Below are 6,619 nucleotides of genomic sequence, written 5' to 3'. Positions count from 1 at the left end.
ACTCCGAGCTGTCAGATCCGTATGGTATGCTATATCATTGTATCAAGTACAGTAGAGGCAATACGCGACACTGCGAGATTTCGAGGGACGGCTATTAGAGCTCTCTCTATCGGATTGACCTGAGAACTACTGATTCTGTCATAAGAGCACGTGTATTTGTGTGTGAAGTTTTTGTATTATTTTTGCGTTTTCAGTGAGTTGACACAATAACATAGTAGCGTGTGTCATTCCTTGATATCTCCGCTCAACATGATGGCAAAGGTATGCGCTGTGTTTGGCTGCAGTGATTATGAAGTTTCCTTCGTGACAAGAAAATGTGAGTAATATTGTGTTTGCATATATATTCTTCCAGTAACAAAGAGATTCTTATAGTACTTCATGATCTTCTGACCTGCTCGACCCATATTATAACTGCCTTAAAATATAATACGCATATTTTATTGTATAGTGCAGCAGTTAACATTCAATACCGATGTGTTGTTGTAAGTGTAATCTGTGGGTTTTGATTTAATTCAAGAAAATGCATACACATATGTGTATGGCTGGTTGTGTTCCAAGTTACCAATTTGGAATGCCGTAATGCATTGTCAAGTACTGAAGACAATATCGGTGATTTAAGAAATGTACGTATTTTGTTGAAACAATATGACAATGCAAATTTGCTTTACCGTAATATAATGGCAAGTATTGCTTATAGGGAAATTTTGAATGTTCTTGAGGCTAAATTTATAGATTTTCTTTCTGTTAGTAGACTTCAAGTTAAAAGGAAAATTGTACAGCTCTTAAATGTAAATTCATTGAATCACGTGTGTAAGGAATGTGCCGATATTTTTATTGACAAGTGCCTTAATGTGATGATACAATGTTTTTAAATGAGAAAAAGACAAATCTAGCCGTGAAAGTTCAGGCATGACTACTAAAGCTAAAAAAGTCATGCATAAATCAAAGATCAAGTCCTTTCACAGCAGTCCATTTCATATCTTGATTATATGTCTAATTTCAGTCTTTAAATAATAACCTGTTAAATAATTCTTCGTTCATTTATCCAGAATTGCTTTAGCAACTTCGAAGTTAATTTTTCAATAACACTTTCTTTCTAGACGTAATTTATTTATCCATTTTCGTATATGCATTTCCATTGATATTTCAATTTAGCGCGAATTTTCAGGTCACTTCACTCGGAGCGCCACTTGCGAATTGTCTCCCATTTTAACAAGGCTAAATCCGTAAGTGTCGCGTAATGTCTCTACTGTTCTTGATTGTATGAACTTATTAATCTTATTCAAGATTGTTTCAGGTTTAATCCGTTTGAGAGGAATATATGATTGTTTGGAAAATGCACTATAATAACGATATGGAAGGCTATTATGTGAAAGTGAGCTCTAACCGCGCTAATGATCCGGTTATGTGGAGGGACACTAGACCATGCGCAGCCCCAAATCCTGGTCTACAAGTCAGTAAACCTTTGAAATACAATAATGCTTCTTCTAGGTAGACTTTATTTCTTTTTATAGTAATAGTATGTAATTATTAGTAATTGATGTCCTGAAGTAGTTCCATAGGACGTGGAGTATGCACATAATAAGTAACAGAGTATATTATGTTATTTCGATATACGTTTGAGTATGCAAATTTGAAATTTACACGGTAACATGCGTGTACGGGATCATTTGTTGAGACGTGCCGACTTAGATGATATTAATATCAGTTTAAAACTGCTCGATAAATAGTGCAATGTGAATACGTGTGACACACAATGGTTTACATATCATACATATCGAGATGGCTAAGGAAATGGTAGCCATATACAGGAAATGGTTATGTGTTTTATAATGAGTGATGTCATATATAAATGTTACGAAGTGAATATTGAATTATCGGTTAAGCACTGGTCACGGCATGGCCTGTAATGAAATAATTAGGTAAAATATGGCATGTCGTGGTGTTATATATAGGTGATATGCAGGTAAGTTGTGTATTTGATGTGGATTTATGGGTGATATTGGATATATGGAACGATATTATATGATTTAAGGTGAAGTGATATATTTATGAATGATGAGTGCATATTAATTGATGGTGATGTTAATACCAGTTGTGATAAATGATAGGTCGATATTGAATTACACTGTGATATGCAACAAAGACTTGTGATGGGTCCGAGTGTACCTAATTCGTGTTAGTGATTAGACGTGCTGTGTATTTGAGATTATCATGATTTGACGATATTTCACTGCGTAGTCCACTACGAAGCACTTACTTTGCATTTGCGTTGTGCGTGCCTTAGCCGACATGCGTGTCTATTGTATATATGTCACATACGTATACGATCATATCGGCTTTGTAATGGTGGTGATTACTATTTACGAAATACCATCGGTTATTTTGGAATGATTTACTTCAAAGACGTCATGATTGCCGTATTTATGATCCGCACCACGTTCTTTTATACATTATGACTGAATTTGAGGACGGTATACGAGCGATATTAGTATTATTCACCGCACACGTAGCTACGAGGTTGGGCATCATGATATCTTATATAGGTTAATAGTAGCATTTCATGGATTCAGTAGTAATTTAGTATGTAGATTTGATATCATGTGATCTTTCGACTTTATTATTTAAATGTGATTTGTTATGTTGATATTGTTTCAAGTCAAATTCGTCATTCATATCATCAATCGTTTTATTTGGTTAGACAGATCCTAGAAGGTATGTGTGAAGACTGCTATGTGTCCCACAAGGGTCAGTGCTGGGACCATTACTGTTTTATTAATGATATAGGTTATCTTGAGCTTACTGGTAAGATATTCCTGTTAGCAGATGAAATATTTATATTTTATGACAGCAGTTGCGAACAAACGATTATGGAGTATATGCAAAAAGATCTGGATATACTAACATCATGGCTGATCAAAAGTAATCTAGTAATAAGCACCTCAAAAACAAAATACATGATATTCCATAAACCAACACAAATTATCAATACCTGCAATGTAGTAAGAATTGGCAATGAGCCCATTGAAAAAGTGAAGCACTTTTCATATTTTGGCCTGGCTTTAGACAATAACTTAAGTTGGAATGAGCATATCTCAAATGTAAAGCAAAAAATATTCTAATCGGAGTACTAGAAAGATTGAAGACTATGGAATAAACAACCAACACTTAAGAAACATGTATACCTCCCTCATACATTCACGCCTTATGCACATGAATATAATATGGATAAATTGTACAAGGAAACTGTAAAGGGCCTAGAAGTACACCAAAAGGGAGCCTTAAAATTATGTATGGATATGATTTACTAAAACCGTCTGCGGAAGTTTTTCAGGAAACAAACATATTACCAGTACAATGCCAGATTAAATACTCTCAAGTATTATTTAATTTCGGGTATAAAAATAATATGATTTCTGTTAATACAGAACTACGATACAGCAAAGATTCACACCCATAACACAAGATCAGCAAACCAGTTTTACAAAGATTCCACTAACACCTCCAAATATGGTGTTAAAAACATTTCTTATTCAGCAAGCACAGCCTTTAACAATCTACCTCCAAAATTGAAACAAATCAATAAGTTGTACAGATTTAAGAAAGAAGTACGCAGGTACTTCCTTGAACATTATGATGGAGAATAAATTGATAACCACTGTGTACCTATTTTTCCACCTAAGTATAGTTTTTTTGAATATATTGTTTTTCCCATGTAAAAATTATGTTATGATGTAAATCAATATTTGTAAAACATTCCTTGTTATATATGTAGGTCTATGCCTTATCTGTTAACTGAAACTAAAAGCTGTCAAGCTGTGATTGTAAAGGGCAGTCCTTCCTTGATCCACTAGCTCACTGGGACATTCTATGACCAATAAATAAATAAATAAAAATATCTTCATGTTTGTGCGAGCACCTTCAGGACAGCTTAGTTTATTTAGGGTATAGTCATTCATTTTTTATTTCATTTTAACCTTCAAAAAGCATTATTGACAGGACCAGACGTAGGAAGCAAATGTAAATCATAAAAAATGTGTCACATATGAAATATTAATTCTGATATATGCAACGGGACGATACTGGAATCAAGCAACGATTATTATAACGCAGGTTATTATATTCAGGAAGGTTATACTTAACGAAATCATATAACATCCAAAGGATAATATTAATTATCATTGTGAACTGGTGTTCGTATCAATAATTAGAGTATTTGAAATTTGAGGAATTGCGTAACGCTATCAATGCATTACATTGAATTAAACTTGAATAGATGATTGGTTGAGATTTCAGCATTAATTCATTATATTTAGGACGTCATAACAAACTTTTGGTTTCGTCTTAACTTAGTTAGGGATTTTATTTTGAATAAACCTGTTCCAATCCAGAATATCTCTGCTCTTGCCAATGTTATTTAGATGTAATCAATCATATTTAAAAATTCATTTCAATTTCACAGTAAATATCAGATGATTTGCGATTATATGAAATATCAATAGTACATCGAAGGATTTGCAGCCATATAATACACGTATCCTATTTAAGTGATTTGACACTTGGACACTGACACTTGGATCGTCCAATAGGATTCCTAACTCAGCCTCTCATAATCGTCGTGTTTCGTCATTATTCAATTTGGGGATTGAAAACTATCATAATTGAACATCAGTGAGACACCCTAGCTAGCTGAGGCATTGAAATTATTGGAAGCCATCCTTAACAAGAAGAATCTGTCAAAGACCCTGAGAGTAGAGTGCTCGTGCCACCGACCGCGAGAGTGCAATATATTCTTCAGTTTGTTATTTTTACTGGCAGGACTTTTCTCTGTTGAATCGTTGGTTCTATTCCCATGCGCCTTAATAAGGACTTTGAAATACTTTTCAGTGAGTAATTTTTATACAACTGGTACATATACATTCACAAAATTCATTCGATAAAAAAAGGTCTGTTAATTAGCTTCTATTTCCATCTGTGCTTTCCAACAATGCTATTTTGAAATGTTCCTGGTATTTTGGCACAGGAAACTTCCCCATATATATTTGGAAACATCATTTTAGAATTATACTTCTTAATTTCTACGTGCAAATGCCCCATGCAATAGCGTAATCAGTAACATAGGAAGACGATACTGAACATGGGGAAACTTGCTACATGCCCGAACCATGCCATAATGGTCAATTTCCTGTACTACACCACAGTCATAATCATTTACGTGATTACTTAACTCACGCTGTTTAGTGACATTAGCTTCAGAATTACAGTTCACTATGAGTCAATAGAAAGTTTACAGCATCAGATTCACAAATACTGTCATCAGAAGTATAGAGCAATTGATTCACAATTACACCCCTTACGACAATGCGAAATGTTGTTGCATCTGGGTTTACATTGTTACCTCTTTTTATTCTAATGATCGAAAACATGTTTCCAATACAGTCCTATGTGATCCTTCTTGTTAACAAATAATGGAAAGCATGATCATGGTGTAAGTTTGACCACAATTGTTTCAGTGAAGAATTACCACAAGAAACTACGGTATATACCTTTAGCGAGAGACATGTTTGTTTCTGAAATTCTTTATTCAAATTTTCTGGTCTTTTGGACTTCAAAAATTTCATCGAAACCTGCCCTTATGCTCTTACCCACGTACTGAGTACACCTGAAAACTGATTAAGTGCATAAGTTTAATCATAACAATGCTTTAAAGAAAGTATATACGTTATTATAGACCGTTATGCCTTTCAATGTTCAGTCTGCAAGCCTCTGTGAATTTTCTAACCGTCGCCAGAATCCTCTATTTGCAACTAGTGCTGCGGCCTCCTTTCCTTCTATACCAATTGTCTTAAAAATCGTTAGAAACAACTCTCATCATCGTCGTCCTGGTCTCGCTCTACTTAACTTATCCTCTTCCATTCGCCTCACATGACCCCAACACCGAAGCTGGGTTTTGCGTAGAGCTTCATACATCGAATTCATTCTTAAATTAGCCGTTATCTCCTCATTCCGTGTACCCTCCTGCCATTGTTCCCACCTGTTTTACCAGCAATAATTCACGCTACTTTTATGTCTGTTACTTCTAACTTATGAATAATATATCCAGAGTCCACCCAGCTTTCATTCCCATAAAGCAAAGTTGGTCTGAAAACCGACCGATGAAAAGAGTTTCGTCCGTGAGCTGATTTCCTTCTTACTGAATACTGTTGATCGCAACTGCGAACTCAATGCATTAGCTTTACTGCACCTTGATTCAATCTCACGTACTATACTACCATCCTGGGAGAACATACATCCTAAATACTTGAAATTATCTACCTGTTCCAGCTTTGTATCACCAATCTGACATTCAGTTCTTTTGGATTTCTTACCTGCTGATATCTATTTAGTCTTCGAAAGGCTAATGTTCATACCATATACATTACACATATTTTCAAGTTCCAAGATATCAGACTGCAGGGTTTCGGCACAATCTGTCATTAAGACCACGTCGTCGGCATAGGATAGACTGCTTACTACATTTTACCTAACTGAATCCCTCCCTGCCACTTTATTCCTTTCAGCAGATGACCCATGTATACTATGAACAACAAAGGTAAAAGATTACAGCCCTGTCTGACCC

Source organism: Anabrus simplex, chromosome 2, assembly GCF_040414725.1.
Source record: "Anabrus simplex isolate iqAnaSimp1 chromosome 2, ASM4041472v1, whole genome shotgun sequence".
In the NCBI taxonomy this organism is placed as follows: Eukaryota; Metazoa; Arthropoda; class Insecta; order Orthoptera; family Tettigoniidae; genus Anabrus; species Anabrus simplex.
This window is presented reverse-complemented; position numbering follows the sequence as displayed.